Source organism: Bombina bombina, chromosome 8, assembly GCF_027579735.1.
Source record: "Bombina bombina isolate aBomBom1 chromosome 8, aBomBom1.pri, whole genome shotgun sequence".
Lineage (NCBI taxonomy): Eukaryota > Metazoa > Chordata > Amphibia > Anura > Bombinatoridae > Bombina > Bombina bombina.
Window position 1 is genome coordinate 84358593 of NC_069506.1, and position 17525 is coordinate 84376117.

General features: G+C 38.0%; 1 pseudogene; it reads left to right on the forward strand.

Moving 5' to 3' along the window:
* The first annotated feature begins 2509 nt into the window (after positions 1-2509).
* Positions 2510-5609, forward strand: LOC128638823 (uncharacterized; annotated as a pseudogene).
* Positions 5610-17525: the final 11916 nt, after the last annotated feature.

Sequence of the window (17525 nt, forward strand, 5' to 3'; positions counted from 1 at the left end):
CAACAGATGAACGACTTGCACTGTTTTTGAGGCAGTGGAGGATGTTTATATTATCTTGTCTTCCTGCAATACAGGTTACCTTAGTAAAACCATTTAGGAAAGCACATTATCTACAGGTTCAAGTATTGGCTGGTCATCTACCAAGGGCTTGGTTGGGGGAGGAGGGGGGGGAAGAGGTCGGGAGGGAGTGAAACCTGAGGATATATAAAAGAGGAGAAAAAAAAAAAACAATAACAAGATAAATTTTTTTTTTTTTTTCTCCTTGTTTTCTCTTCTCTTTTTCTTCCCACTAGAGATAGTATATTTCTATATCAATTGTTGTTTTTGTTCAGTAATAAGAATCCTACGATGATTATATGTAATTGGCATATGTGGGAAATGGATTCTGATCTAATGTGAATTTTAAGTTGTATTTTCCGTTTTTTCTTGAAATTTGTGTTGTTGATTATATATGTCGAAATAAAATATTTAAAAAAAAAGAATACGTTCCTCATACTCGAGGTGATCATCCAAAAGGACTGGTGAAGGTGGATCCAGCCCATCAGCTGTAGGAACACCCCTGTAGGGTTTCAATAAAGATACATGAAAAGTCAGATGTATTTTAAAATCCTTCAGCAAAGTCAATCGTACAGCATTTGAGTTGATAATAGCTTCAATTGAAAAAGGTCCAATGAATTGATTAGCCAGTTTTTTACTGGGTACTCGAAGCTTTAAATGCTTAGTAGATAGTAATACAGAATCACCTATTTTGTAAGATGGACTCGGTCTATGATGTTGATCATAATATTTCTTTTGTTGTTCCTTTGCTTCCTCTAAATGTGTCTTGAGTATTTGAAGTCTGTCTTGTAAAGTTGAGGTGAAGTCTATGACACCAGGGCAATTTACTGGAGTATGTGTAACAGTGATAGTGGCTGGGTGGAAACCATAGGTAGAATAAAATGGGGTCATTTTAGTTGAGGTTGATATGGAGTTATTATAGGAGAACTCCGCCATTGGGAGGTAATCAACCCAGTCATCTTGAAGGTGACTGAGATAACATCTGAGGAATTGTTACAAAGTTTGATTTAGACGCTTGGTTAAACCATTCGTCTGTGGATGGAAGGAAGTTGTATAACGTGAATTTATTTGAAAGAGCTTACACATAGACCTCCAGAAGCAGAGGTGAACTGAGTACCTCGGTCTGTAATGATGGTGGTAGGTAACACATGTAATCTCACAATATTATTTAAGAATACTTTTGCAGTGGTCATAGCCGTTGGTAAACCTTTGAGTGGTATGAAATTACCCAGTTTAGTTAGATGGTCTACTACTACCAGTATGGTGGTATAATGTTGTGAAGCTGGCAATTCTACAATAAAATCCATCGAAATGGTGGACCATGGCATATCCGGAACTGACAATGGTGTTAAATAACCAATTGGCTTTCTATGACTTATTTTATTTCTTGCTCATACGTCACAAGTGTAGATGTATTGATTAATTGTTTGTTCCATTTGAGGCCGCCAGTAATGTTGTTTAATTAAATCAGTGGACTTTTGTACCCCTTTGCACCCAAACAGGACATTGTCATGATAATGTTTCAAGATAATATTTCTGAGGCTTTTGGGTATGTAAATTCTGTCATTATGAAACAATAAGCCTGATGCTCGGTTCTTGACACAGTTAGTGGGATGGACCTCTTCTTTTTGTAATTCTTCAAGAATATCCTTCTCTAAATTAGAGAGTAAGCCTATAAACTTGTCTTGTGGAATAATTGGATTACGTGTGTCTGTGGTATTTTTAGGATCGAACATTCTGGAAAGTGCATCTGCTTTTGTGTTAGAGTTTCCAGGTCTGTAGGTAATAAAGAAATTAAACCGATCTAGGAATAAGGACCATCTTACCTGACGTGCAGATAATGTTTTACTCTTTTTCAGGTACTCAGGGTTTTTGTGATCTGTGAAAATTATGAAGGGTTCTTTAGAACCTTCCAACAAGTGCCTCCAATGCTCCAGTGAACTTTTGATTGCCAACAGTTCTTTGTCGCCGATACTATAATTTATTTCAGCTGGAAGCAGTGTTCTGGAGAAAAAAGCCACGGGATGTATTTCTTGATCTTCCTTAGCCTTTTGTGACAAAACTGCTCCTATGCCAGTGTTGGAGGCATCATCCTCTAAAATGAACTGAGAATGATAGTCAGGTAGTGTTAAAACTGGTGCTGAAGAGAAATTTTGTTTTAGGTTAACGAAAGCTCTTTGAGCATCATCATTCCAGTGGAATTTTTGAGTTTTCCTGGTGAGTTGAGTTAGTGGTCTTACAATAGTAGAACATTTTTTAATACATTTTCTGTAAAAGTTCGAGAACCCCAGAAATCTCTGAAGGGCTCGAACAGTTCGGGGTCTTGCCCATTCTTGAATAATGTTTATTTTATCCGTATCCATCTGGATCTTATTTTTAGATATAATGTAACCAAGAAATTTAATCTGCTTAACATGGAAAAACTACATTTTTCCAATTTGGCAAAAAGTTTATGTTCTCTGAGTCGTGTAAGAACCCATCTTACATGTTTCTCATGTTCTTGAAGTGTTGTGGAGTAAACGAGGATGTCATCCAGATATATGATGACACAAATATCTGTAAGATCACGGAATATCTCATTTATGAAGTGTTGAAATGTCGCGGGTGCGTTACTTAACCCAAATGGCATTACATTGTACTGGAATAAGCCATATCGTGTTCTAAACGCCATTTTCCATTCATCACCTTTCTTAATTCGTATTAGATTATATGCCCCTTTCAGATCTAGTTTGGTGTATATAGTGGCCTTGGTGAGTCTTTCTAACAATTCTGGTATCAGTGGTATTTTCAGCTTGAACCTCTTGTAAAGCATGGGCTAGATAATCTATATTCTGGTATACATTAGTAAATTCATTTTTTATTTCTGTAGGATCCATGATTGATTTTAACTCACAATAAGCAGGATTCTACTTAATGGCCTGATTATTATGTAATAAATTCACTGAGTGTTTGTATCTAATTTAAAAGGTATGTTTGTAGCTCTTTGGTATTCAACCTCGGAAATCACTATTATAACAGGTGGAAGAGCACAGTGAGCAATTTATTACACAGTAATAGCAGTTACTGCTTGTAACAGATCTTTGTGGTTCACAGAGAGTTAATAAAGGAAGTTTTAAGTCTAGTTCCAACTTCAGTTTCCCAATAATCTTGTTAAATATAATAAACAAGGATGTATTCTGATGCTGAGTTATAGCAAATACTTCACACACATTCACTCATAAAATATTTACAGTCACATTCACACTGAGCTGTATTTCTAGTTCCAAGTGAGTTTACAGCTTTAATACAGTGCAAGGCATAAGTGGTTGGTAGTCTGTCTTTTCCTCTGTTGTATTTTTAACCCTGCTCTACTGCCTCTGTGGTTTTTCTTTTTACAATTGGGGACTCCTCTATATCTTGTACTCTGTTTTTCCTTTTTGATTGTTTGTTCCTGTCTGTTAGTGTCATGTTTCCTTCCCCTAAAAAATGATGATGATTCTGACCATCTCTTGTGTCTGGTGAATCATTCTCTATCTGTCGTGAGGTTTTAGGGGTAGTGTTATTCATATTATTATTATTCCTCAGGTGTTCAAATCTATTTGAGGTTGGTATGTGAGCATTGCCCCAATTTTGTCTGGGATCTATATTTTGCGTGCTCCTTTGTGGGAATCTCTCTGTGTTATCCTTATGTTGTGCTCTGGGATAAGCATTTCTATATCCCTGCCTATATCCATTCTTTGGGGTATAAAGACCTCTATCTTAATATGATGGAAATCTAGTCTAATATCTGTAACCAGATGTATCGGTGACCTACCCCTAGCCCCTTACTCTCTTGATAGATATACTGGTGATCCACTCCTATAAGGCCCATATCGAAATTGATTCTCGGTCTGTTGGTAGTGGTTCATGTAGTGGTTTTGATTATATGTACCTGATCCCAATTTCTTGTGTCATGGGATCTATTATAACCTCTATGTTCTTCCCTATTTGGGTCCCTAGGGTAAAGAGGTTCTCTATGGTACATCTCCCTAGGTCTCGGCTAGTGTCTATTATTGGAGTCATTTTCATTGAGACTCTGATATTTATTGGTATAGTTGTTACTGTTATGCGTCCACTGTTTATGAATGATTCACCAGACACGAGAGATGGTCAGAATCATCATCATTTTTTAGGGAAGGAAACATGACACTAACAGACAGGAACAAACAATCAAAAAGGAAAAACAGAGTACAAGATATAGAGGAGTCCCCAATTGTAAAAAGAAAAACCACAGATGCAGTAGAGCAGGGTTAAAAATACAACAGAGGAAAAGACAGACTACCAACCACTTATGCCTTGCACTGTATTAAAGCTGTAAACTCACTTGGAACTAGAAATACAGCTCAGTGTGAATGTGACTGTTAACAGAAGAGAATGAATGGTTGTAAGAGAGATCTTTGGAGCTTGAAAGGGAAGTTGATGAATGTAAACATGCAACTAACATGGCATTTAATAGAATGGCAGAAAGCATGGCTCCTTGTAATAGGTCTCCTTCACCTAAAATTCCTGAGTCTGTTAGTAATTCGGGAATTAGAGATGCAGGATACAAGACTATTTATCCATGGGAAGATCTTAAACAAGCAATAGTAACAACTCTCCCTGCTGCCCCAACCACAACAACTACTGTGCTGAACCATGATAATACTGAGGAGGTGCAGTTAGTAACTAAACACTTAAAGCCACAGGAAATGGATGCCATAGTAAGGGAAATTGGTCAGATTCCACAGCATGATATTAATCGTTTTTTACAGTGGTTTTGTAATTTTCAAAGAGTGAAAGAAATGTATAGCCTGACAAATGATGACAGGCAAAGAGTGTTGCAGAGAGTAGCTGGAAATGGATTGTGGGTCAGGATTGTACAAACATGTGGTGAGCAGCGTAGAACAAGGGATATATTGAGAGAGATTTTGAGAGCGCTTTATGGAATTTCATCTAATGTGTCATTATCTGGAAAAATTAAGCAGTTAAAACAAGAGTCTCCCTATGAGTTGTCTGCAAGAATTGCCAAAGTTATGGAACAATTGATTGTTAGTAATCCGGGTTTTGAACAGGGAGGAATAGTGCATAGAGTAATGTTTTTAGATGTATTGGAAGAAGAGATTAGAGATTAAATATTATCTGTAACCCCAGATCCATCAGAAATGTGTGACATTCTATTGAGAGCTGATAATTTGTGGGGAAGGAAAATTAAAAATGAAAGTTTTGCTGTTGATGCTGCAAGAATATTCAGGGTAGAGGGACATGAGAGGAGAGAAAGGTCTGCTTTGTATTCACATAAACCATCTAGACTGAATAGATCACAACATATAGGGGGCTATAGAGGTCAGCAAGACTTAGACAGAGAGAAAGAAAAGAGTTGTAAAATATTAAAACCATGGGTACCTTTTCATGAAATTAAGAATGAGAGAGATCGCTTACAGGAAGAATTAAATAAAGTAAAGTGTGAATTGGATAAGATCAAGAAGGTAGAGTCTAGGGTAGCTGCTGTAGAAGATAGTCATGTGACTCACACAAAAATATCTTTTGATTGCTAGGAAATCTGAGCCCCCTTCGCCCCTTCTTGTAAGTGTTTAACTGATTTAACACTAGATCCCTGGGGGTGACCCACTGTTGATGTTTCATTAGGGGGAACTCGAGTACAGGCACTGTTAGATAGTGGGCAGCTGTAAGTTTTAGCAAACACGTAAATCCAAGTGATGAGAAGATTAGAATTAAAGGCATTACAGGACATTCCATTGAGGTCCCTTTGGTACGTGATGTGGAAATGGAGATTGGAGGGGAGACATGGAAATGTGATGTTGTTTGTGAAAATCACGATATAATTGGAGCAGATGTTTGTTTGGAACAAGGACTGATTGTAGATTTGGCAAATTTAAAATTGTGGAAAATGGAAGGAGTAGGAAATTCAGGGCAAGTATGGCACCCTCCAATGGAGTTAGCAACAGCAACAGTGAAGCCAGTGGGGGAGGTAACAGGTTCATGGGACCCACTATGGGAGGATCTTATGAAGAAATATCAGGATGTAATAGCAAAACATAAACAGGATTGTGGGAAAATGCAGACAATGGTTTTACTGGAAGGGAGTGACCCACCAGCTCAGAAACAGTATCCTGTACTTAGGGAAGCTATTCAGCAATTAGTGAGGTAATAAAACAATTAGAAGCACAAGGAACAATTGTAAGGGGTGCTTCTGTGTGTAATAGCCCTGTATGGCCTGTAGCTAAGCCTGATGGATCATACCGGTTAACAATTGACTACAGAGTTTTGAACAGACATGCAAAAAGTATGGCCCCTGTAGTAGCTGCTTATCCTGAAATGATTGAAAAAGTAACACCAGATATGAAATTGTTTACTGTGATTGATGTGAATAATGGATTTTGGGCTACAGGACTAGATCCAAGATGTCAGTATCGTACTGCATTTAGTTGGCTTGGGGTTCTATATTTTTGGCAGGTTTTACCTCAAGGCTATAAAGATAGTCCTGCAATTTCTCATGCTCATATGAAAGAAGTGATTGATAGCTTTTCAAAACCAGAAAGGGTTATTCAATATGTGGATGATATTCTGATTGGTTCTCCTTCTATTGAGGAACATGTAAAAGATGTGCTTGAAATGTTACAATTGTTCAGAGAAGCTGGTTTGAAACTGAACCCCAAAAAGATTCAGTTAGGAAAAGATGAAGTACAATTTTGGGTATAACTATTGGGAGATCAGGACGAAGTATTAATGAACAGAGAGTGGAATTAATTGGTAAGATGCCCCTCCGCACAGATGAAAGATGTTTAAGACAGCTTCTTGGAATGACAGGATTTTGTAGAGACTTTGTTCCATATTATGCTGAAATTACAGAGCCCCTGTATGACTTGCTAAAACAGGATCAGTGGAAATGGGAACTGGAACATACACATGCTGTTGAAAATCTTAAAAGGACCTTAGGGAATGCTCCAACTTTAGCCGCCCCTTATCCGAACAAAGGATTTAGGATTTACCCACATGTTGGCCCCACAGCTCTAGCAGTTGTACTAACACAACGTTGTCTTAGGAAACAGAGACCCATAGCTTATGCATCCAGGTTACTCACTGCAGTGGAACAGAAATATCCCTTGTGTACAAGGATGGTTTTGTGTTGTTATTGGGCAATAAACAAATTTTGATATTTGACAGGAGCTCAAACTATTGTTATTGCAAGTCACCATACTCCCATTGTCTTGTTAGCTAATGGAAAATGGAAAGAAAGTGATGTGAACAGTAAGAGGTTGGCTAGATGGACTACTGCTTTGTTGTCAGAAAACATAAAAGGAATGATGCTAAAAGAACCCAGTGTTTTGGCAGGAGGATTGATAGTAGAGGGTGAACCACATGAATGTCAGGTATTAAGAACAAACTTACAGCATGCAAGTTTCAGAGGTGTACAACAACCTTTTGATTACTGTGATGAATGTTGGTATATTGATGGGTCATCATTTTATCAGGATGGGCACAGGATTGCAGGTTTTGCTGGTATACTGGTCAGAGAGGAACAGATTCAGAGACAATTCATGTATTCTTGTGAGTCTGTATCAGCACAGTTTGTTGAAATAGCAGCATTACTACAAGTCCTCAATTAAATGAAAGATGATAGTAATAATGTTAATGATGTTTCTGATTCAGACCAGGTGTGCAAAGGAGTGGTTGTGTATCTTCCTTGGTGGAATGTGATGGAATTTAAAGGGACAGATGGCAGTCTAATAAAATATGATGCCCTGGGGGCGGAGCGACGAGCTGAACCGGCAGGACGCATCTTAGAGAAGCTCCTGTCTTCTTTATAAAATATATGAGCCTTCTTAGGTTCCTAAAGGACATTAGAGATTCTTTAGTGATTATATCTTTATTGGACATATGTGGATTGTGAAGGAGCCTTCCTGGATTGCATCTTTAGCCTATGCTGTTTAGCCAAACAGTGCGACTCTGTCTGACAGGCCGTGGTGTTTTAAGCTACCGCACATTCCCCCCCCAGGTAACTGGGTTACGAGTAGTCCTACTTGACTACACATTTTGCAGAAATGGATGTCGATAAACGAATATCAGAAGAAGTTATCTATGAGATGCTCAATGAGCACTTTGCTGGCTTGAAAAAATTGATTGTGCAGTGCTTCGCTAACTATCCTTCTCCACGTGACTCCCATGATGGTGATTGGGACTCAGAGGCCTATGCTGATCAGAATGTGGAACCCATAAAAGCAACGCAGAAAAACCCCCCAGTGGAACAGAGCCTTATACCTCCCGCCACTCCTCATAGAAACTTGCAGCCGCAATCCGCGGTCACCCCCGTACAAGGCAATAATCACCTCATAGCTGGATGCGGAGCTGCGGTAAACACTGGCACTGTGCTAATGGGCGCCACTAGACAGATGGGAGTGCTGCGCCTGAGAGAAACCCTGGTTGTGTCACTCGGAATGGACATGCCGATGCTGGCAGCAGACCCGATGGCTGGTAGGGGAGAGAGACTGGGCCAAATTGATTGTTGCACTATACCTACCTATTTGTACACACAAGATGCACGGCTCTCATTACCCCTTGTCGCCCTACTACTTGAGGCCCCTCTGCGCCTAGGTATACAGTGCTGCATTAAACTCTATGCAGAGGTGGGCTTAGTGTATACATGTGAAGATGGCGATGCAACTTGCTATGAACCACATCGCAACCTGACCTGGAAGCCGGACATTCCTAAGATGGTGAGACTTGGTGCACTGCACTTGCAGAACTCTGCCTTCAGGCTGCCTGTGTCTCCTGCCGGGCCTCAGCTTCATAATTCTCTTAACTCTCTGAAGGGGACACACAATATTCTCCACACTTTGGGGGCTATTATCCATGTTATTAAAGTTGGAGTGGGCTAAATAGCGTTTTCGGTTATTACTACTACCCAGCTCTGGGGACATGACACTGGCAGACTCTTTAGTATGACTTTTCTTCTGAGCCAGGAGTTACCCTGTCAGCAATCTTACACAGTGTACTATGTTATCTTGTCTGATCTCACTGTATGTTAACTGCATAGAATATGATATTCAGGGGATATCTGTGCTTAGTTCTAAAACTACTGGTTCCACAACCAGTTTTGTAATATAGTTCATTTTTCCCACCCTAATTTTTCCAAATTCCTGGTGTCAGTGACTACGAAGTTATGTTTTGTGTAATATGTGTCTTTCTACTTAAGGGTCTAGCGCTTGTAAGGATACTTTTGGACTGGAAAGGGCCCCAATATAATGAAGGGGTTAATACAGCTATAGAACCTGAGGGAACTGAGTCCACTGTCTTTGTCAGGCTGTAATGTTAATGAAAGTGTCATATAAGATTACTATAACTGAGCTATTACTTTCAGTAATTATATATGCAAAGTCCACTATTTTAATCCACCAGGTTCTGTGAATAGTAGACTATAGTGTCCAGAAGCTAGTAGATTTTGTTAAAGCCTAATCCTCTGTGTCCAATTTTAACTATGACTTATCCTATTAGGCTGAGTAATTAAGTATTGAAGCTGCACAGCATTTGTCTATAGCTGATATTATTTTATGTTTGACTAACTGTTCTCTTAGCTTGTTTTTTTTTTTGTTTTGTTTTGTTTTGTTTTTCTTCTTTTCTTTTCATATTACCAAGCCCTAAAGTGGCTAAAGACCTAGCTAACTTGCCTCCGTTAAATGTCTTACTGTGGCATACAGGTCCAAAAGTGGCCTCTTATAATCTAGGAGGTACATATTAATATAAAAAGAGGGGTTTCAAGTATATTTGCCTATTTATTATTTGTATAAAGTAATCAGCATGTGTCATTTTTTTTATGTGATGAGAATAGTGTTTACCTCTGTATTTTTTAGTTTTTGCTTTTTCTTTTTGGAGTCATGGCAAACTTCATCTGCTTTGTAACTGTTTTGCTTAAAACCTCAATAAAATATAATTTAAAAAAAAATAAAAAAAATATGATGCCCTGTGGCAAGCTATAGAGGAAAAATCACATAACTTCAACAGAATCAATATCAGAAAAGTACAGGCTCATAGGAAAGGAACAAAAGAACATAACTGGAACAACAAAGTAGACAAATTAGCAAAGGAGGCAGCTAGTGTAGCAGCTGAATGGCCATTGTTAGCAGCTATTATGTCTGTGTCTGTAGCTGTAGTAACACGATCAAAAGCTAAAATGGTAAATGAAACAGCTGGTGAATTGGCTAAGTTACAGGAAAATGATGATGAATTAGGCCCATTAAAAAGGTGTTGTGAGGCAGGCCCTATCCAATATGAGGGACAACAATTGGATCTAAGGGAAGGACTTCTAGTAACTACTAAGAACAATATACAATTATGGGTGGCCCCAAAAGGTGTGAGAAAAGATATTCTCACTTGGATACATGGCTCTCTGGTAGGAGGGCATCCAAAGCTCCCTTTAGCATTTGAACTATTAGATCATGTTGCATGGTGGCCCCAAAATGCTGCACATATGGAAGATCATATACTTTCCTGCTTAGAATGTGCTAGACATGATCCTGTTAACAAGAAAAGAAGAGGGGCTTTGATGATACAAGCACCCATGGGACCATGGGAACGCATACAGATAGATTATACTGGTGAACTCTCAAATACTGCCCACCAAAATAAATACTTACTGGTTGTAGTAGACTCTTTTAGCCATTGGGTAGAAGCATTTCCAACTAAACATTGCACTGCCTCCACTACAGCAAGGCTATTGGTAAAAGAAATCTTCAGCAGGTGGGGAATTCCAAAGGTTATGGACAGTGACAGTGGGCCTGCATTTATTGGTAAGATTATAGAGGAAACCTGTACTCTACTAGGAATTAATCACAAATTTCATATATTCTACCACCCAGAATCCTCAGGGCAGGTTGAGCGAATGAACAGGACAGTAAAAGAATCCCTTAAAAAAGTATGTGCCACTGATGAATGCACACATAAAGCTACCCAAAAATGGTTTAATGCAAAGGGAGATGTAACAGAACACCAAATAGGAGATAGAGTAATGTTGCAAGATTTTTCTCTCTACCATCCGTTCCCAACACCAAAATGGAAAGGTCATATCAAGTATATCAAGCACATATTAATCTATTTTGGGATGCAACACAAGGGCTCACTTTTAGAGAAAGATTAAAAAGGGATCTGGGTACTGATATTATATCAGTATTCAGTTTGGGTACCTCAATTTGGAATAGGGCTGACATACAGGATCTAAATTCAAGAGAACAAAAATTTGTAGATGGGTTGCAACAAATTATACTTAAAGAGGGACAAGTGGAATTTAACACTCTAGCCAAAACTGATCTAACAGTACAGAACATTCACACAGTTGCTGCAGATTTGCAATGGATTAATATATCTGTGAATGCTCTGAGAGAATCAGTTAATAATAATAATGTGTCTACAGCTATGGTATGTGGAATAGTTGGAGGGTTATTTGATGAACACCTAAATTTAGGCCTCCAAGAAATAAAAAGAGGGGAATGGCCCAGAATTATAAATTCTACCATAGTATTTAATCTAGTAAAGGAATATGGTATAGATTGCCAAAATGTAGTCCTTTCAAAAATTAAAGGACTTCAAAGTTGGTATAATAAGTGCAAATTAGGAAAAAATGTAATACCATTAATAATTGATATTCCAGTCTGGACAGAACAACCTGCACCAGTTTATAAGATGACTATGTTAGGTGAGTTAGAAGTGGCTAATGGCACTAATGTACTAAAGCAATTCCTGCCACAAACACGGTTAGTGATAAAGGAAAACCAACAGTGGAAAGTAATCAACCCCAGTTGCTGTGACAGACGTAATAATGCTTGGCTTTGTTCTTGCGTTTTAGAACCACTAGATAAGGTAGATGGGTGTTTGATGGACAATTCTGGTGGTTGTCCTGTCCACCTTCAGAGACCAAATGATGGGTGGAATAGAGTAATGCATGGACAGGGACCAACAGTCTGTGCACTGGGAGTGTCTATACTACTGTGGCAAAGGACGGTGTAAAGTGCCTCCAACAGGATGGTGCCTTAATCTTACCTATGGCTCCATGAAGGTGGGTAAAGAGCTCATCAGAGCCAATATACAACTCACACAGGCATCTGTGAATGTGGTGCAGGATGATCTGGGGGATTGGAGTAAAATGACTCCCTCATTGTTTAAGAAAATCCCACCACTTCATATAGATGTGGATACATTATTTAAAAGAAATAATAGAAGGGTTGTACAATTGCAAGAGCTGGTAAAAGAGAACACAGACAGGATTAATAAAGTAACACATAGCTTTCAAGAGCCCTGATGGAGCATACCTTATACTACATACACACACCCAATATTACGAAATGCCTCAGTTATATTTATGTCTATACAATTTGTATTAATCTGTACTCTCTTCATTTTATATTGCTTCTGTAGGAACGAACTGAAAAAAATGCATATTACAAGGGAAAAACTAGAGCTGGCATCAATTCTTAGAATCTGAGAATGTATATGCATTCATATTGGTTGTAATGGGTGTGTGAATGTACCTAGGCAAATGGGGAGTGGGAGTTAAAGTAATACATGTGAATAAGCCCCTAAATTGATCTTATTCAAGTGGGGGAGTGTAGTGATAACTTACTATGTAGTGTAAGTTATGTATGAATGTGTATGAGTGGGAATAGAGTAAACAGAGAGATGCAAATTTCAAAGCAGTCTATCTACCTGGGATACACAATAGAACACATACACAATAGAAGTTGTAACACAGATACAATAGAACACAAGGCAGTCCCCTTCTAACAAAAGTATAGCTCTAGCTACCTCCCTGGAAGATGTTACACATTGAATAGTAATAGAGATTGTAGCTGTCTGCCTCCTGTGGAGATATTACACATGCAGTCTCCTGAGTAAGCAGACAGGGGAAGTGGTAACAATGTCAGGTGGGAAAGTGAGGAGGGGGTCAGCTGCTTTTATCCTCTGGGAGACATCACACTTCTAAGAAATAAATTGCTTGGTGGAGACACTAATATTACCTCCTGGGGAGATAGCCAACATAACAGGGGATGACCTGAGGGAATGGCCTAGCTTTAACATGGGAGGACAACCATTTAAAAGAAGGTTCAGTACACACACACTTTAGCAAGAAAGGGTTTTGGTAAGCACACACACACACACACACACACAGAGACACACAACCTGTAATAACTGTTAGATAGGATACATTGTGTGTTTGGGAGTATGACTGAAAACCTCTTTATGTAACTGTCTCTGTATTAACCTTTTTGTAATATGGGCATATTCTAACTAAAGCTCTCTCTGGTAAAGAACTGAGTGTCTGAAAATCATTTAGCCTAGAATAACTATGAGTACAGTATAGTGGCTAAGTTTCTGTAGAACTACACATACAATATTTACCTGGGATTGTTGGTAAAAGTGAATAGTGTAGTGAGGTAGAGATGTGCATTAGTTTTGCTACAAATTATATGTTAGTAAATAAAAACAGACATTTGTTTCATTTTCATGAATGAATTCACCAACAAAATTTAAAGAAAATGAAAAAATACTGATGAAATTAGTCAGTATTAAGTTGTTTTCGTTATATTACCTTTGAGGGGTTAAATACTTATCTCTAGCGCAAGAGCAGCGCTAACCCCAATCCTCCTCAGAAACGAAGGCGGCGCTAATAGGAAGCTTAGCGAGGTGGATTCCAGAGCCTGCGTTAAAGGAGAAGGTGCTGCACAAGTCTATAGTGAGGTGACACTAGGGGTTACTACATTTATTACACAGTGCAGAGGATATTATCCAGAACATATCCAAAGTGGATTTCTTGAATGTGATCCTGGTGGATGCAAGGGATAATTGTGCAACAATATGCTCCATCCAGATGCCTGGATAAATTCCAGACCTATACTAATGTGAAACAACTAGTAAGGAAACTTACTTTAAAGAGATTCTTCAGTAAATCTGCTTTGGAGAAATTAAATTATCAACATAACAATAAGGGCCCCATTATTAGTAAAAACATAGAAGACATAGCTTTGACAAAGCCGGAATAAAAGTTTTAAAAGGGTCTTAGATCACATGCTCATGTCTGCCAAAGGAAAAGGCATATTGAGCAACCAAGAGCACAGGTATATATCCATTAAACATCTGAGAATAACCATATTCTATTACCTCCCAAAAATACATAAAAGGTTGGTAAACCCACCAAGGAGGCCTATAATTTCGGGTATTGGGTCAATATTGATAGAAAACTGCAAAAATATGTGAAGAACCTCCCATCTTATTTAAGAGACTCAACCGAGGTTTTAAATACACTAAATAGTTTTGAATGGGAGGATAATTATATCCTAGCAACATGTGATGTAACTGCCCTCTATACCAGCATTCCCCATGATTTGGGAATAGAAGCAGTGAGATATTTTTTGGAGAAAGATTGGTGATATGAGTCCAGAACAGAGAGAATTTATTCTAGATGGTATTCTATATATCCTAACACATAACTACGTCCATGATAGAGGGAAATTTTACAACCAGATATGTGGAACAGCTATGGGGACCAGGTTTGCGCCTAGTTACGCAAATCTCTACATGGGAAAATGGGAGAACATATTCTGGGAATCTTGCCCAGCAGGCGCAGACCTGGTCCTCTACAAGAGATATATAGATGATATCCTTATAGTGTGGAAGGAATCCATTGAGGACCTACAACACACTATACATGTGATGAACAGCAATGTTATGAACTTAAACTTCACATATGAAGTGAGTGAAAAACACATCCACTTTCTAGATTTAACCATTAACGTAAATAAAGGCAGAGTTACAACTTCAACATATTTTAAAGTGAAGGTAAATTTTTAGCAATGAGTGCCCGGTTTTTAAAAACATTTTTCAAAACCGGGGCACTTTCATTGATGAAAATTTACATTGCACCGGATTTGTAGAAATACTTACCTTTTTCTTCTGCAAAGCCGGATCGATGATTCCCCACCTTCTTCTTCCTGCTGTACAACCACAGCAATGACAAAACTGGCTTCCTCCAATCACAGTCGGGCATCATCAGATGGACGCTCTGGGGTGCAAGCCATGATTGGAAGAAGCCGGTTTTGTCATTTCTGATGTCAGTACAGAAGAACTGAGTTATAGTTAGTTGTAGTAGGTGGCGCAAAACAAGTTGCTATTCCCAATGTGTCTTACTGTAAATATGTGTGATAATATGTGGGCTCAATATATGTTAATGTTTTGATGAGTCCTAATTTTATATTCTTTTTTGGAATATACACACATATATATATATTTTCTTGAGTAGTTTTATTATGTTTAGTAAATATGTTTTAATGGTGTGCTTGCGTGTTTTCGTGATATTTATCTTATAGAATTGCATTGAGGTCTAGTTCGCTATTGAGGCCTTTTGGGTGTAGAGTTTTCATTTTGAAAATCAATTCTGCTTCATGGTATAGTAGATTTTTTTCCATATTTCCGCCTCTACCATCTGTCTTTATTTTCTTAATGCCCCAAAATTTCATGTCATTTGGGTTACCTTTGTGGAATTCTTTAAAGTGGGCATAAAGTCTGGTATTATCTTTTTCTTTTTCTATGCATCTGATGTGTTCTCTTATTCTTTCTTTCAGTTTCCTTCCCGTTTGACCTAGGTACTGTAGTTTACATGAGCACTGAATTAAATAGATTATGTTGGTGTCAGTGCATCTTCTTTCTGGGTTACATTAGATTTTACCTTTTTGGTTTTGGTGCTAAATTTGCATGATTTGCATACATGACATGGAAAAAATCCTAATAGTTTTTCATTGTTTAAGTTGTATTGCTGGGGACCTGTTTTTGATTTAAATTCGCTTGGCGCTAAGATATTCTTTAAATTAGTGGCCTTTCTGAATATAACATCAGGGCGATATTTTAGTCTTTTCCCTATTATGGGGTCACTTCTGGCTATGTGCCAGTGTTTCTTTACAATGTTCTCAATTAGTTTATGTTGACTAGAAAATGATGTAATAAATGGAATGTCATATGGATCTTTTCCTGCCTTGTTAGTCATATGGTAAATTTACCATAATCAAATAAAGGATCATATTTATTTCTTAAATAGTTTCGACATCCATTTTTTCCAAAAGAGAATATAAAATTAGGACTCATCAAAACATTAACATATATTGAGCCCACATATTATCACACATATTTACAGTAAGACACATTGGGAATAGCAACTTGTTTTGCGCCACTTACTACAACTATAACTCTTTAAACTTTGGGATAAAGTTTACTTCAGGTGTGCTAGATTCCCCACCAGCTAGACAGTCTAAACCTACCAAACATACAGAAGAACTGAGGCTGGGATCACCGATCCGGGTTTGCAGAAGTAAAAGGTAAGTATTTCTAGAAATCCGGTGCAATGTAAATTTTCATCAATGAAAGTGCCCCTGTTTTTAAAAGTATTTTTAAAAACCGAGCACTCATTGCTGAAAATTGACCTTCACTTTAAAGAAGTTGATTGCAGTAACTATATTCATCAAACTAGCTGCCACCATCATAGATGGAAGTCAAACATCCCTAAAATCCAACTCATGAGAATAAGAAAGAATTGCTCAGACATTGAGAAATGGAAGGAGCAATCACAGATTCTCAAAGGGAGGTTTTTAGAAAAGGGATAAGAAGAGAACATCATAGATAAGACAATTCAGGAGGTTGAAACAATTAAGAGGGAGTCTGTTTAAACACAAGGAGAAAAAATGTGACAAGAGTACAACAATAGAAGTATATTTATCACTGAGTATAGTGAGAATAGATTTTGATCCACAAATGATTTTGAAGAAACAGCACACCTTTGCTTTTTCAGTGGGGCACGGAACAAAAAAGGACTTGCCAGGTCCCAGTCAATCCAGATTCAAAGAGTATTCCAGCCACCAAGTTTTCTTAAAAGACCTTTATTTCACATGGGGTCCCAAACAAACAGTTACAACGTTTCAAGCCACACCAGGCTCTTAATCCTGTATATATATATATGAAAAAATATGACGAGAGTACAACAATAGAAGTACCATTTATCACTGAGTAGAGTGAGAATAGATTCATAATAGAAAGAATCATAAGAAAGCATTGGCACTTTTTAAAAGAAGATAACATCATTGGGAAAACTTTGAGCGAATCCCCCAAATTTATTTATCGGAAAACTAAAAACTTGAAAACAATCATTGCACCTAGTATACCCGCGACATATCAAAATAAATTGTAGGATGTCTTTGGTAACTTAAAGGTTTTTTTCCATGTTATTCATGCAAAGCATGTAAACACAGTAAAAAAACTCCGACCTTCCAATCAATGGTAACGAAAGAATCTTTCCATATGAAAGAAGCCATAAGATGTCAAGACATGGGTGTTATTTATTTGATTGAATGTAGATGTGGGCTTCAATACATAGGGCAAACATCAAGGAAACTCAGAGACAGGATACGTGAACACCTACT